The sequence below is a fragment of the Dermacentor albipictus genome, chromosome 1, assembly GCF_038994185.2.
Source record: "Dermacentor albipictus isolate Rhodes 1998 colony chromosome 1, USDA_Dalb.pri_finalv2, whole genome shotgun sequence".
In the NCBI taxonomy this organism is placed as follows: Eukaryota; Metazoa; Arthropoda; class Arachnida; order Ixodida; family Ixodidae; genus Dermacentor; species Dermacentor albipictus.
In genome coordinates, this window is record NC_091821.1 from 330,354,553 (window position 1) to 330,370,810 (window position 16,258).

General features: G+C 44.6%; 1 protein-coding gene across 3 annotated transcripts in view; it reads left to right on the forward strand.

Moving 5' to 3' along the window:
• Nucleotides 1-348: 348 nt before the first annotated feature.
• Nucleotides 349-16,258, forward strand: part of LOC135909035 (oxytocin receptor-like) — a 73,167-nt gene continuing 57,257 nt past the window's right edge. Inside the window, exon 1 of one of the 3 annotated variants that reach the window (XM_070531666.1) lies at nucleotides 349-428. The gene's annotated coding sequence lies outside the window, so the exon portion shown is untranslated. Of the gene's footprint in view, nucleotides 429-3,098; nucleotides 3,237-3,909; nucleotides 4,048-16,258 lie in introns of those variants that run through there. The other 2 variants (XM_070531668.1, XM_070531667.1) reach the window with 2 other exon arrangements.

Below are 16,258 nucleotides of genomic sequence, written 5' to 3' on the forward strand. Positions count from 1 at the left end.
CTATTACAACCAGTGGCTCAATTATAAATGCAATATCACTACAATAAAATAAAAAGTGGCGCGAGTAACAGGTAACTGGCTATATACCGGAAACCTTCCGCTGGCAGTGCATTTTCTAGGATGGCAAATAGTCTCAAACTTGTCTTCATTCAACTTATTTAGTAAGGACGGTAAAGTGTAACGTCTCACTGCTTATCGTAATTGGTGCGCGGTGTCGTAACATCAAATTTTAAAGCGAAGGTTTCTTTGCCTCTTCTAGAGACTTGTCGGGCGCTGCTGTGGTCTTGCTAGCGCGCGTCGCTGGCTTTATTGCAACACCAGCAGATGGCGCCCGCCTCCGCGCATCACGGAGATTTTGCGGTGTTGTTTGTGGCGGACGGATGTGTTTCTCCGGGGCCCCGTCGTGGCGACGAAAACATAAGTTTCTTGTGCATGCTTTGAGCTTGCTTTTCTTTTTGATTTGCAGATTTTTTTAGCCTTTCAATAGTAATTGGCTAGTTTTCTTTGCATTTATTTAGTTCTTACGTTTGGATAGGTGTTTGGAACTTTTGGATAGGTGTTTAATTTCTTTCAAATTTTGTTGTGATAGATGTTTCTTTGTGTGCAGTTTTCTTTGTTTGTACTACACGTTGACCTTCGCTTGTTTATGAGCACTTGGTGCTCATATTATTGTAAATAGTTTTTGTACATACATCATTTCTTTCATTCTAATAAACACCACGTTAAAACAAAAGAGCAGCCGTGGCTTCGGGGTTGCGTGTTCCTCTCTTACCGCAGTGGCTCGGGTTGGATCCCACCCAGACCGAAATGTACTAAATTTTCTTTTCAAACCACTAATTTACTTTGTTGACAGGAACTTTCCTGATAAATGTGACTTTAATCCGAGCATTTTTTTAGGTATTTTTACTACTTGCGGCGGCGGCGGCCATTTTTCGTCAAGGCGCACTTTCGCCAAGCACACCGCTAATATAGACACCTAAGGCTTTCGCCTTAAAGTAACGTTTAACCTAGTGTTGCGCTGCGAAGGCTGCGAATGTCAGCCTCAGTTTTAAGAAGAACGCGTGTTTTATTGTCACCACGATGAAGGAACGCTGGAAATTTCAGAGGCCTAATATATGAAGAAATTTGGCGACAGGTGCGTCAGTCAACTATCAGTGGCAGTACACGATAAGGATTTCACGCTCTTGAACCTATACCAACCCGAATATTGTCTGGTTTTTACTGGTGGTTTATTAAACTACCGATGGTACTTGTGTCTCTGACGCAGTGTTCTATAACCCATCACCTTGTACATATATGTGTGTGTTTTGTGACCAGTAAACGCAGTTGATGTTCAGTGCTCGTGTTTATCCCTTTCTCTTGCTATTCCTTCGTCCTTCTTTTTCTTTCTATCCGCACATCAGTGCTTCGCACTGCAGAAAGTTACACAATGAACTTAAACAAACTCACCCACATGGCTATTCTTAATAAGCTTAGTTAGCAAACGACTAAAGAAGACAAACGGGTCCCCTCTCTTCTTTAGCTTGTGGCATGAAACTGAAAGCGCCATTATTTATGATTAAACAAAGGATAATGTCTCGTGAAAAGTGCTATGCTTGTTTCATAAATCGTGCTGCACTTCGGTCACCTTTGCGCTCACGTATTAGTATAGCTCAGCTTGCTATTCGTTAAATCACATGCTGGTTGATCTGACACTGCACAAGAGTACAGTGGACGAACCACGCTCTATCGGGTGGGGAGCACCATCCATTTCCGTAGCTAACAGAATGACTAGAATTGGCGGACTCGTTCTGACACGTGAGTCTTCTTCCATTGCCTTTATTTTTTTTTTTACTTTTCGTTTCATCGTATTTGCTTAATTCAGCTTCTAAAAGCACCTGGCTGAATTACTGGCGCAACAACTAGTCAAAAGATTTGTTGATGGCGGCTGCATTCAGGTCCTTTTTCTACTCCGCTGGCTGCTATATACCACGGCTTGAGGGCCTGTATAGCGTTCCGCGGCGAAAGTTTTCTCCTGCGTGCTGCATTAGTACAAAAGCAGCCTCCTTTGCCGGAGAGTCTTCGTTGTAGAATAGAATTAGTAGGGTCTTGATGTGCCCTAGTGATTGTCTTTGTCTCCGGAAGAAGCAGGACTCCTCGACACATACTGGCAGTTGGAGGAGCTTCAGTGTTACTTTTGCCCAGTTTACTCTCACAAACAATACTGCCGATGACTGCACTGAGTCACATGGTCACACTGCATGTGACCAGTGAGGCGTTCGCAGCGTGGAACTTGCGGGCTACCGCTGTGATTTGTAATACGACTGCGCGAGCTGCGAGTGTGCGCTGTAATTTCGGCGCTGTCGTCACGATCTGGGTCGCCTGCCGTAACACCCCCACCCACCATCCACAGAAGCTTCTCTTTATATTTGGCCTTCTACACAACGATGCGAGAATTCACTCTTCATTGACTGTCTGCATGTCCACAGAAAGTTGCTCTCTAAAACGTCCTAAACGCAGCATTTTGTTCTTGGTGCTGTTGAGCAGGGCACCAGAGAGGTCAGCCGTATGCTTAAGAAAATCTCGAGGACCAGCTTGAAAACATGGCATGTTAGTCAGGATTTCATTACCCACACTGACATTTTTCTATCAACTTGAAATTTCAGCCTCCAGCTCCGTATGTCTCATCCTGCTAAACTACCGTTGTTCCTCACATTTCTGTATAATTTTCGAGAAAAAAATACCTTTGAGAAAATAACAGAGGATTGAATTATCGCAGATCCTAAAATATTTCGTGTCCGACAAATACGTTTTAGACTTATTTTATTTAGGTAAAGAACAAGACGCTGCAATACAAAATTTAATCTTGCACATCACCGCGCATTAAAGGAAAATCTTTCGTGACAATAGTTACAGTGATCGGATGGGCGCGTTTGGCTCATTCCATAGCTCATAAATGCTGTTCGCAGTAAAACATCCGCAAATATATTAACATGTGCGGGACTCAGACGAACATCGAAACATATTCAGTGGCTGGTAAAAAGAATTTAATGAGGACTTTTCTACGCAGGAACATCGAACGTACACATGTGTGTAATGGCCCGAAATCAGCGGACTACCATGGTTCAAGAAAATTCCGGTAGCTTACTTCAACCGTTAGGGTGCATATGTTCAGTAGTCTTCAAACAATTACGTTCTGGAATGCGAAGCGTATGCAACTCAAATTACGTCGTACAAGTTGTCGTCAATGCACATGTGTAAGCAACATCAAGCGATAATATACATCCACGAAGATTGCAATTGCATGTAACCTATTAACAGCAATATAATGTATTAGGCGAAATAAACGAAGCGACTTAGCGTACATCGTAAGCAATGGAGAAATAGAGAAAGGAAATCTTGACAGACCGTATTATTAACATTGTACATAGCACAATACGAATAGTTTCAAGCACAATCACGCGCATCTAGTGACCGCACACACACAAAAAAAACAGAAACAACTCGGAGTTGCGACACGAAGAGCCCAAAGGAATCGAATCAATAGCCTTGGTGTTGAAACAGCCACGCGGCGCCAAACGTGCGAATTCAAAGGAAGAAAGAATCTAGGGAACTTTGTGGAGGCAATGCCTGAAGGAGAGCGCCGCACTAGGGAAACTATGTAGGGAAGCCTAGGGAACGAAGGTAGAAGCTGCGGGATAAACGGGGAAAATTTCAGAGGGAGGATTGGATAGAGAAAGAGAGAGAGAGAAGAGAGAGAGGAGATGGGAGGAGGAAAGACGCGATGAATTGAGTTTTGCGTAGGGAGTGCGTGCTCAGTCGCAGTATTGGCGGCGAACTCAGCGTGTCGTCTGCTCGGCTGGGAAGTACGAAGAGCGCGCCGGGCCAGGAAGTTGGTGCGCTGAGGAACCTCAAACGCCGGAAGTGAGAAGAGATACAACATTTGTTCTTGTCTTTGCGGAAGTGTCGACACAAAGCGAATAGCAAATTTTTTCGCGTCCTGGACTTTGTGGTGGTGCAGCACCGGGTGGTATCGCTAAAACTTCGGGCATATTCTCTGCGATAAAGGTAGGTGAGTACCGGTAACCCTCGCGGGGAAGTTTTCTTGCGACGCAGAGTTTTCTTTAATATCAACTGACGACTGACGCACTATTGTGTTTTCTGAAGTTGCACTAGATCATTAGGTCTGTTTATGATGGGGTTACAAGAGACGAAAAACAAAAGGAAATGAAATGAGTATGCCAGTATATTAATCTTTTATAGAGCAGCTTATGTGACATCTACTATAAGCAGACAAATAGCCGCTGCGATGACACCCTCTGTAAGCGCTTAGGATAACGTTTGCCTGTCAGTTGCTGAGCTACAGACTCAAATTCGTCCCTAAATGTTTGTTAAGCACCCAAACATTTATTTGCTACAAATGCGCGGAAAAGGAATCTAGATGCTCAAGACTACCCTTGCGTCGGACAGTGCTTCACAGTTTCACCGTGAGCCTAATAACTTTGCAATGGTTCCATGCAACATTTCGAATAGAGAAAGATAGGGACGAAGGAGTAAAGGGAGCTTAACCAGTGCCATACATGGTAGGCTTGTACATCTTACCTGCATGTAAAGTCGGCGCGCAGGATATGAGTGGTCCAGTTTATATTACAGAAGACGTATGCAGTGACCTCCAATTCGAATGAATTTTATTGACACGTGTCTAAAATAGATAGCCAAAGTAATATGCAAGATGAGGTCCCAAAGAAGGAACGGTATGGCTGACCTCCTATAAAGAATAATTATAAAGACAAAATAATGCGAGCCTGACAAGGTATATAGAAAATATGATAGTAAACTAGAAATATATGTAAGAAAGCGACGAACCATGCGAGGAGAAAATATATTACAAAGTATTAAATTAAAAGAGGATGAAGCGAAGGTGACAGGTGCAAGATGTCTCCTTGTATCATAGTAAAACATTCTATTGTCACGGAAATCACGAAATGATGTAAACAGCGGAAAGCCGGTATGTATAGAAACGGTTTAACATAAATGAAATGTGTGATGCATCCGCCGTACATTTCATTTACCCGCCGTGGTAGCCTCCTGGCAATGGCGTTGCGCTGCTGAGTTCGAGGTCGTGGATTCGACTCCTGGCCGCGGCGGCCTCATCTCGATGATGGCCAAATGAAAGAACGCTCATGTGCCACTCATGTCCTGGTTTCGGCGCGTGAAAGCCTAGAGTGAAATTTAATCTACAGTTGGTTTAATGTTATGCTAGTTGTTAATTCTGTAAAGGTTGGCATAATCTGTTGACATAATCCCTGAATCTGGAACGTGAAAGGTGTTTGTCGACTTCGACAAGAAGTTTCGACACACCAGTTGCTCTATTCGGATCAACATGAAAGGCAAGAATGATCTGAATGGGCAACCGCTCTTGTGTAATACTTATTGCATTTGAAGGGGAAAAAATGTTCGGTGACCTCGTGGATTAAGTTTGTTACTTCGCAACAAAAATTATCAAAAGCAAAAAAAAGAAAGAAGAAAAAAAGAAATGCACATTCAACGCACTGCGGGAGCCAATATTATGCGAGCCATTTTCCAGGTAGCTGGCTCTATATGGCTTCGTTTGGGGTTGAGCAAGCCATTACCGGGTGACGCAAGGTGCACGTGTAAGGCGAGCCATAGCGTGTGCGCGTAACGCGAGTAAGGAGATGACAGCACGACCGCGAAAGCATGACGGCGGCAGCGATGAGAATCGCACGACGCATTACTATGTGCTCGCGTCGGTATCACGGGCTTGAATGACACGTTCCAGGTAGCTGGCTCTATGGCTTCGTTTGGGGTTGAGCAAGACGTTACCGAGTGACGGCACGTGCCCGTGTAAGGCGAGCCATTGCGTGTGTGCGTAACGCGAATAGCGAGATGACAGCACGACCGCGACATCATGATGTTGGCAGCGATGAGAATCGCACGGCGCATTACTATGTACTGACGTCTGTATCACGGGCTTAAATTACACGCACGAGTTGCGTTCACTTATAAAAGCAAATTTTCGTTAACGCGGTTTTCCCAACAGCCAGCATGTTATGTCGCTTTTGCTCTTGAGAGGAAGCTCTAGCTCGGGAGTTCCTATCTAAATACACGGGAACGGATAAAGATAGTTTTTCTTGGCAACCACTTCACCAATTTTAATGCCTTTTGTTGCATATAAGAGTAGCTTAAATCTGGTTACTCTTGCAAGTAGATATTTCACTTAGGACATCCGTTCTTGAGAAAAATAGAGTTATGGAATATTGGAACATTTCCAGCAACTCAACTATTAAGTTCACAACTCTGTAGCTCAGCAATGAAAAAAGAAAAATATTACGATTCTGTAAACTGCAGTTAATAACTCGCCTAAAGCGAACAAAATTGATGCCCTAGACACCGCTCTGAAGTAAACCACTAACTTGTGAGTAGGACTTCTTGAAAACCCTCGTAAACATTTTAGCGATTTCATGTCAGCTGTAAATTTATATCAAGTGTGTCCGCTTGAGATGCGCTAACAAAATTCATTTTACAGAACTATGATATCTGTGTTTGTTGCAGAGCTGCGGCTTTGTAAACGCCCTGCTTATCATACATACATACATACATACATACATACATACATACATACATACATACATACATACATACATACATACATACATACATACATACATACATACATACATACATACATACATACATACATACATACATACATACATACATACATACATACATACATACATACATACACACACACACACACACACACATACATACATATATATACACTTTAGGACTTCCCCATTTTCGACAATTCTTGTGAAAAATTCGCGGTCCTAAAGCTAACTTTTGCTTTCTATCGTTAGTGAAATTTATCAGTATCTCTCAAATACAACAAATTCCATACAAATTGGTCTAATTTGAATTGCAGTGAACAGAGTGCAGAGGACGGGACAGGGAAATTCAGACACACACGAACAGTACGAGCGCTAACTTCCAAAAAATTTTATTTTTCACATACATCACTTTTATACGCCCGAAGAAGAACCTATCGCTTAGAACCTATTGTGAAAAATAAAATTTGTTGGAAGTTAGCGCTCGCACTGTTCGTGTGTGTCTGAATTTCACTGTCCCGTTCCCTGCACGCTGTCCATTGCTGTTCAAATCATACACCAACAATCCCAGAAAGCTACGCTGCTAAATTAGTCTAATCTAGTGGCTGTGTTATAAAAGTATTTCTGCATTTTACTTTTCTTTGAAGAAGGAAATCGGAGTTGGTGCCGAGCTATAGCATCCTCTTGAATCCTATAACTTCAGTTGGTTTGGTTCAACCGAGTGCCCAGTGAGAGTACTTCCACTTTCGACATGTATCTGAAGGCGACACGTACGAGTTAGTTGCGACACGTACGAGTTAGTTGCGACACGTAAGTGTTAGTTGCGACACGTAAGATAGTTGCGAGTGCAGCGAGTGTCGTCTTTTCCTGTTTGTCTTAACTGTGTCCGTGTCAGTGCCCTGCTTCACCAGCAAGGTATGATGACGTACGAGTTAATTGCTTTCCGTTGACGAATAAAGTAGATGTGTGAGCGAGTGTTGCGGGTCATATTTCGCGCATTGCTGAATTCGACCATTCATGGTCGAAGGCATGCTTCATACCATAATGGTCAAACTCGTCAGTAGTCTAGAAAAACTAATCAAGTAAGTAAGCAACAAGCAAACAAAAGCGAGTCATTACACGACCGATGGAGGAACATGCATCCATAATCTCGGGTAAAATATGAAGTATGCTGCTGCAATATGGAAAAGCTTGTGTTTCTGAGGGTGCCTTTTAAGCTTCCATAGGTAGGGTGCTACGAAAGTACCTTATTTACCTGCCTCCCCATAGCACACGGTTTTCTTCGGGCGGTCAGCACTGCCACTCGATCGGGGAGACCTCGTCCCTCTTCTCTTCTTTTATAGCCCTCTGCAGTGCTGTTGAGGTGTCCTCACAGAGAGAGACAGTTAGGGTGTCGCACCTTTCTCTTCACCCTCCTTCCTTTAAAAGTCACATGCTACTGCTACATAGCATAGGGTATTCAACCTCCTGTTGCGGAAGGTAATGAGTCTTGTTACTCTAAAGCCTTTTCATTCATTGATTCGTTCATTCATTTATTTTATTTCGACATTATTTCGGCACCTGGTTGTCATATTCATTACTCGCTGCCTCCATTGCTACAGTCGAGAGCGAGTTCCCGATATTCCTTATCAGCGCAACGTGTACTATAGAGGAAATACATCGTTTCAGGAGTGCCAAAAAGTGGAAGAAGAACAATTGACTCCTGTCAAACTTCACTGTGACGGTCAGAACGACTGATATGTGAGGGAAGCAATGATGTCAACGCAGGAAGACCTAATTGATAACCCGCATCGGCAACGTGGGTTTTATTAGCTTAACTTCAAAAATTTCGGTATGGACTGTGCGAGGCAGCCAAATGTACGACAAGTTTCTCTAAATCATTTACCACACCCCCCGCGTGGACGCGCGAACGTAATTAAGTTTAGTCTCAATCGTGTCAACAAAGTCCCCCGACGTCTTTTCATTTGGCCCGCCTTTAGAGGCATGGCCAAAACACTCGCTGCACGCAAAACTTCCATGCCATTGTTTTCAACTCTCGCATACATCACGGTCCTCGTGCAACTCCGCAGCAGCTGTTGGCAGCTTCGCTCGAGGAAAGCACGCACGATCGAGGCAGACGTGTTCTGTATTCGCATCCATTGAAGAGCGGGCATGACTGAATTCGTTGGCACGGGGCCTCAGGCTCTGTTCGATGCCGAATCACTTTTCTTCTTTTTTATTTTTTAGCCAAGAAGCCCCCTAGTCTATACATCATGCTTCATCCGACCCCCCGGGCTATTGAAGCGCGCTGACTTGACAGGCTCGATATGCAAATTCGATTTGTGTCCGGCGTGAACAAGTAGACTGTGGACTTGCGGACAGTTTTGGCGGGTCGATGTGACTTGCCACGCGGCATTGTTTACTACTTGTTCCACGCGCCTAACTTCATATGTGAATATGTTTCGCGCGAACACATCGATGGGCACAGAGAGGAGCGATTTGGGGCCTAAGGTGTTTCGACGGTGCGGAAAATTTTCGCACACGCACATGCTCCGCAATCTTCATCGCGTGGAAATTATATGCAGATGAGCCGGTGCTCGAAGAAGGCGCAGGTGGAATGCGCGCACGAAAGTGCATGCACAATGTTTCTGCATTTCGCACGTTTGTATAAAGCGTGATCCAGGAAATGCATTCGAAAGTCAGGGAAGCCACAATACCAAGCGATTTTCTCGCAATTCACCGTACCACCTAGGAATGCTGTTTAGAATGGTTCGAAGTAGCGATTCGGCACGCAGTTATGCACACCAGAACTTTTTAAACCAAGTGCCGGACAATTAATCCTAATACAAGACTTGAATGAAGCCGTCATCTGCGGAGATCATAAGTGTTTCTAGACATGCAAAAAGTTGACGCGGCAAATTTTTTCACGATAATGAATTACGATCAATTTCCGCTAGGAAACTGAAGCGGAATCACCTGAAAGGCCAACTGCGACGCCAACAGCAGACGAAAAATTCACACAGCTGGCATTTGAGCAAAAACGACGCTATCATATAATTTATGCCGTTAATTTTTATTTTTCATTGAATGCGTCCATGGTCCTGCTTTTGTGATGACATTCAGTGCCTTGATGCTTCTCTCTCTCTCGCTCTCTCTCTCTCACATGAAAAGAAAGACTATTTAAGACAGTAAATTTTGTGAATTGGGATTTGTAAAGGGTCATACAAAGTCATAGTACTCTGGCTTCATTACGCCTCTGAGGGATGCATATAGACGATGCCCTGCTTTGCCACTGTCGTATGCTGACGTCGTCACATATGGTTTGGAAAGTAGTCACAGTATTCCAAGGATTTTGCCCTCCAAAAAAAGGCGTTAGAGTGAGGTTTCGTAGTAGCTGTGGTGCTCAACGGATGAGTTCTTCATCGGAGGCATGGCTGCAGTCTGTCGATACTTATCATTTTATCGTGCGGTCTAGTGACCCATATTTGCTTAACAGGATGATGAGCGCGGCAAAAGTTGGTGTCTAGAATTCCCATGTAATCCCAAACGTCACGGAACAGTCATAAGGCATACAAATCTTACGTTGTCGCGATAGTTTGTGCTGATGCATTGACGTTTTCATTCAAAGTAGCGCTAGTGTTACCGGGAAAATTTGGAAGTGTCAGATATGATACACGCTTTCATAGTTTTCTATGATTATATTTAAATACTACTACTACTACTACTACTACTACTACTACTACTACTACTACTACTACTACTACTACTACTACTACTAGTACTACTACTACTACTACTACTACTAATAATAATAATGATAATAATAATGGAAAAAAAGATACAAGCTGGGAGTTCCCAGAATATCGTTGCAAACTGCCGTGCGTGCGGGCTCATAATTTGCAAATATTATTCTTATTATGGAAGCGCTGGCGTTACAATGACATCTGAGTGCAATCCTCGCAAAATTTCGCGTAGTTTAAAGCCTTATGTATTTAATTCTTTACGTTGTTGCTAAACATGAAATAAACGAATCAGATCTGCTGTCATTTGGCTTCTGGGATCGCAACGAGATAAGCGCAGACTAAGATCCCGCTGGAACTAGGTATTGCCGACAAGAAGTTGGCGGCTCTCCCGAATAATCCTGCGTCCATTCTTTCTTTTATTTCTCAAGCTGGTTTTTCCTTAACATATTTGCTTTCGTTCTGAATATTGCTGAAAATGAACCACTCTTTGTTTTCATTTTTTGGTGCGCATCGTAATGTGCGCCCGTAATTGCCTTGTCTCTCTGCTTGCCGCCTCGCAGACGTCTGCCAACTGGCACAGTCTCTGTCCTTGCGCTGCTTTCTGCGCACCGAGTTCACTTGCTCGACATAGGTGCACCTTTCTTGTTTTGTTTCCTTTTGTCTTGCCCCACTCACGCAACTTCAGCAGTGCCATCTGGAATGGGCCGCAATCACATTCACCGGTAAGATAATGAAAGACTGTTAATACATAACAAAATAAAAGACCAACCGACCGACCGACCGACCGACCGACTGACCTACTTATGCGAAGAAAAGGAAATACTTAGGCGTAAGGCTTAAGTGCTTAGGCCAAAGTACTACTTAGGCATAAGGAAACACTTAAGCGAAGAATGACGTGACAATGTAAAGATCCTGAATAATTTTGGCATACTGAGGTCCTTTACCAGCCAAAATTCGAAAACTACTCAGCACATCCAAATGGAATGCGAAGAGATTCACCCAGTGAGACCCATACGCAACGCACACCTCACAGAAGACTTTGGATTTAAAGTGGACGGAAGCATCAGCAGGTCTACAGTCGAGATAAGCAACGTACATTTATGGTATTGGCGAAAAAACAGGATACGATACTGATACGACGGGATCCGTTACAGGAATAGGTAGAGGCACAAGGTACATAGAGGAGTTTTGAAGAAGTGAAAAAAGATTAAGGAGATGTATTCGAAAATGCTTGAATGAAAAGCCTGTCAATTCAACAAAAAGCCTGTCAATTCCAACGAAGATGATGAAAGTCCACAGAAAAGTGCATCAATCAAAAGGTGAAACATAGGATGTAGGATGTAAGTGAGCTTTGCTGCCAATACGAGAACACTTGGGACGAAACAAAAATTGTTCTGTGGAAACCTCGGACGTAAAGGGATGAAGAAAGACTACGAACCAGCTATCCGGTGCTCCCACAACCTCATTTGTCTATAGGACAACTCTTGCGGCTACCACCGCCAAGGGAATAGTCAGTCGCAAAAAAAAAAAAAAAGCTTTGTGTATATCTTCTGCTTGATCTACTTTTTTTCTAAGCCCTGAATCGCCAAGAGAAGATAGCAAAGCGAAGAAGCGCCAGAAAGATATCTAGAAAAAGAAGAAAAAAAACACGCCCGAAAAATAGCTCACAATATAACTGCGAGGGCACCTAATGCTGTCCCGCTGCACCTCACTGCGTACATTCCACTCAGAGTTGCGCTTTTGACCTCATGCGACTTGGTCCGCTGAAGTAAATTGATACAAAGGCGCCCGACTGGCTTGCGAGGCTTCTCACGACTTTCGGCCCAATCGGAAGAAGCGCGTAGCCGTACCGACGTAATGCGCAAAGCACATGAGCACAGGGATGTCGAGTTGCGACACCGGTGTTTCTTTTCCCTTTTCTCTTTTCTTCTATACTGCACCGCTCGGCTCCACCACCTCATGAAACTGTAATTCCCGCACAACAACGGGATGTGCTTGGTCACGCTAGAGCATGCTTCCTGCAAGAGTCCTACAATATAAAAAATTCAAAGCAAGTGATCCGGTATACAATGTCATAGAGCGTGTGTACCGAATACGACTGCTGAGCTGATTGCACGCAGCTGAGTCACAATTACCGGGAGTGAACGAGATTGCTCATAACGTCTTGAATAGTTGACCAACCCACAACAAAGAGCTAGCGCGTGGAGCTCCTAGCCTTGTTGCCCATCGTGGTTGTCACGCACTCATTTCGCTGGCGTGCTTTTGTGACTCCATGGTACGCGATCAAGAATATAATACACACAGCTCAGGGATGTCTGACGTGATAACTCCTTACTGTTTAATGTTTGCTGCTGCTTGCGCTTCGCAAGTCCGTCGAGGTTTTTCAATGGCAAGTCTTTTTCGTGCCAATACCCAAGTGCATTTTCTTGTAAGGGCACAAGGTAGGGGGATGACGTTTTTCAGTGGAGTTGGAGGCTTACGAAAAGCTCTTCATACGCAGAAAGAGATTTATTCTGTCCATATAGTTTAAAAAAATTAGTTACACATTGCACAAATTCAAAAAATATTGACGTGCATGAACGCCACTTATGAACATAATGCTTAATGAAAAAAAAACCAATGCAGACATTAGTTTAGGCTGCACAGAGCAAGAAGAATAAGGGAGACCGAGGTGCTAAGGAGGAGTAGATTTTAGTGAAGAGAATGGAGGAGAGGTTGGGCCTGGAGAGCGTGTCTCTAGCCTGCTACTCCTCCTCAGGGGGAAGTGGGAAATACAGGGAAGGGTAGGTGGTAGGTGATTATTGTATGGTACAATGAGCTACTACATAGTTTTTGTTAACTGCAACCACATGAAGCGATAAGACATAATACCCCTACAGGGAGCCTGCGAGGCATGTGTAAATAAATAAATAAATAAATAAATAAATAAATAAATAAATAAATAAATAAATAAATAAATAAATAAATAAATAAATAAATCTATGGGAAAATACGGAACGTAGAAGTAAAGAGAAATGTCCCAGTTTTACCCGAAAGGCGAAGCATCGATTGCGATAGTAAATTATTAGACAGCTATACCAATTGAGGATAGTCGTTTTATTGCTCGTTAGACTTGTTATCTTTCGCTTGCCAGCTAAATTAACAAGCATGGTGCGACGCGCCCACAAGCACCAATAAACTCATCTCAATCGATGACCGCGTACACTCGATGTCAAAACGCTGGCGTGAGGACGAGAGACAGCAGCAGCGATCAAACTGACGTTCGTGCTGCCTCTTGTTTCAACACAAGCTAAGTGGCGAGAACACAGCGCATACGAAACTATCGACCCTCGCTGGTCCTAGACTCTGTACCCATCGAAAATAGCTTTCAAGATGGGACACGCGCGGCCGCTGCCGCCATAGAGTTTCATGCAATTGCTATAGGGAACTGTGGCGCTAGTGTCTACGGGAGCTACAAGCAGAGCAGTTTAGCCAGCATAGCAATGACGGGTAGTACATGCATTTGTCGAAACGTCTTTCTAGCTTAATTGGCTTCGTGACCTTGCAATGTGATCATTTCAAAGAATATACTGCGGTATAAATAGTTGGGTAAACACTGTTAATTTTATCTGACGGCAGGATTCGAACACAATATCGCCAGCACAGAAACCCGATATTGAAACCAGTGCGTCACGGTCTCATGGACAAGAGGAACCAGTGCAACTAGCAGCGATTATGCATGCTTGAAGAGCTTTATTATCATCTGCATTAAAAACAAGTACAAATTGCTTTGAAACTTAAGTCAATTTAGACCCAGACAAAGCGTGACAAACGTAGCCACAAGACGTATGAAGCCCTAAGCACGAAGATGAGACAAATCCATGTCATCATCATCATCATCATCATCAGCCTAGTTACGCCCACTGCAGGGCAAAGGCCTCTCCCATATTTCTCCAACAACCCCGGTCATGTACTAATTGTGGCCACGCCGTCCCTGCAAACTTCTTAATCTCATCCGCCCACCTAACTTTCTGCCGCCCCCTGCTACGCTTCCCTTCCCTTGAAATCCAGTCCGTAACCCTTAATGACCATCGGTTATCTTCCCTCCTCATTACATGTCCTGCCCATGCCCATTTCTTTTTCTTGATTTCAACTAAGATGTCATTAACTCGCGTTTGTTCCCTGACCCAATCTGCTCTTTTCTTATCCCTTAACGTTACACCTATCATTCTTCTTTCCATAGCTCGTTGCGTCGTCCTCAATTTGAGTAGAACTCTTTTCGTTAGCCTCCAGGTTTCTGCCCCGTAGGTGAGTACTGGTAAGACACAGCTGTTATATACTTTTCTCTTGAGGGATAATGGCAACCTGCTGTTCATGATCTGAGAATGCCTGCCAAACGCACCCCAGCCAATTCTTATTCTCCTAATTATTTCCGTCTCATGATCCGGATTCGCCGTAACTACCTGCCCCAAGTAGGTGTATTCCCTTACGACTTCCAGTGCCTCGCTGCCTATTGTAAATTGCTGTTGTCTTCCGAGACTGTTAAACATTACTTTAGTTTTCTGCGGATTAATTTTAGAGCGCAGCTCTTTGGCGTCCGTTCCTGGGTTTCGCGTCGTCGTCGGCGTTGTCGTCGTCGTCGTCGGCCTCGTAACCAGCTCGCCGACGAATCTGCTGCGCCGCCGCCGCGCATGCGCGCTGTCGGCTCTCCGGGCGAGGGAGGATGATGGAAGGGAGGAGGAGAGACTGTGGAGGAGGGCTGGCTACACAAATGGCTCTTTGGCGTCCGTTCCTGGGTTTCGCGTCGTCGTCGGCCTCGTAACCAGCTCGCCGACGAATCTGCTCCGCCGCCGCCGCGCGTGCGCGCTGTCGGCTCTCCGGGCGAGGGAGGATGATGGAAGGGAGGAGGAGAGACTGTGGAGGAGGGCTGGCTACACAAATGGCTCTTTGGCGTCCGTTCCTGGGTTTCGCGTCGTCGTCGGCGTTGTCGTCGGCCTCGTAACCAGCTCCGCCCCCCTTTCATCCCCCCAGCGCTAGCAGCGACCGACTGATACCGCTTTCGTGAGTCCGCTACCGCACTCACGAAAGACGTCGTGCACTTCCTGCAACTCGCATTAACCGTCCATCGATCCACACCGATGTTAGTAGTGGGGGACTTTAATGTTGACATAAAGACAAACAGCAATTTCCTAACACTTATGCGGGAGAACATCCCGTTCCTCTCGCTCGTAACGCGTCCCACGGCTGTGACAACCTCGCGAGGCACTTGTATAGATCTCGTCTTTGAGAATCAAGCATTGGTGTACCAAGTCGAACATATATCAGTCTATTTCTCCGACCACAAAGCTTCCTTCATGACTGTCAAGAACTGTTAGTGCAGTCTTTGTTAAAGGAATACGTGTGAAAAATAAAAAAAGAATTCTGTGATAGCGCATACATGTGTTGCTCGATTTCTTTGCCTCAATCTATCGAAAAGGTGAAACAGCTTATTTGCTGCGCTCAAATTTCGCATTAGGAAGTAACGTAATCGTCGGTAATTTTTTTTAGACCCACCCTTCTGCTTTGCCTCTCCAGGTACAAATCCATGTACTACCCATCATTCCCATAGTGACTGAACGATTGCAGTGCCGGAGCTCCTTCTAGTAAATATTGTAGGAAAGTCTATAGCTGGCGGAGTTTAACGTCCCCGGTGCGTTGGAGGCGATGTAAGACGGCGCGATTCCTCCACGCCTTTCTCCAATGCGTGCACAAGACTGAGCCACCATCCTCGGCTCACCCTCACCCGCCGTGAACCTACCGACAGTACGGACTCCCGGCTACCTCAACAACACACCTGCTCTTCCTGGCCCGCTACCACCTTCCAGAACTGGCAAACCTGCTTGAATATGTGTGCACAAACGGGCTCCTAGACCACCACTAGACTTCGGCCTCCCATGGGCCTCTGTC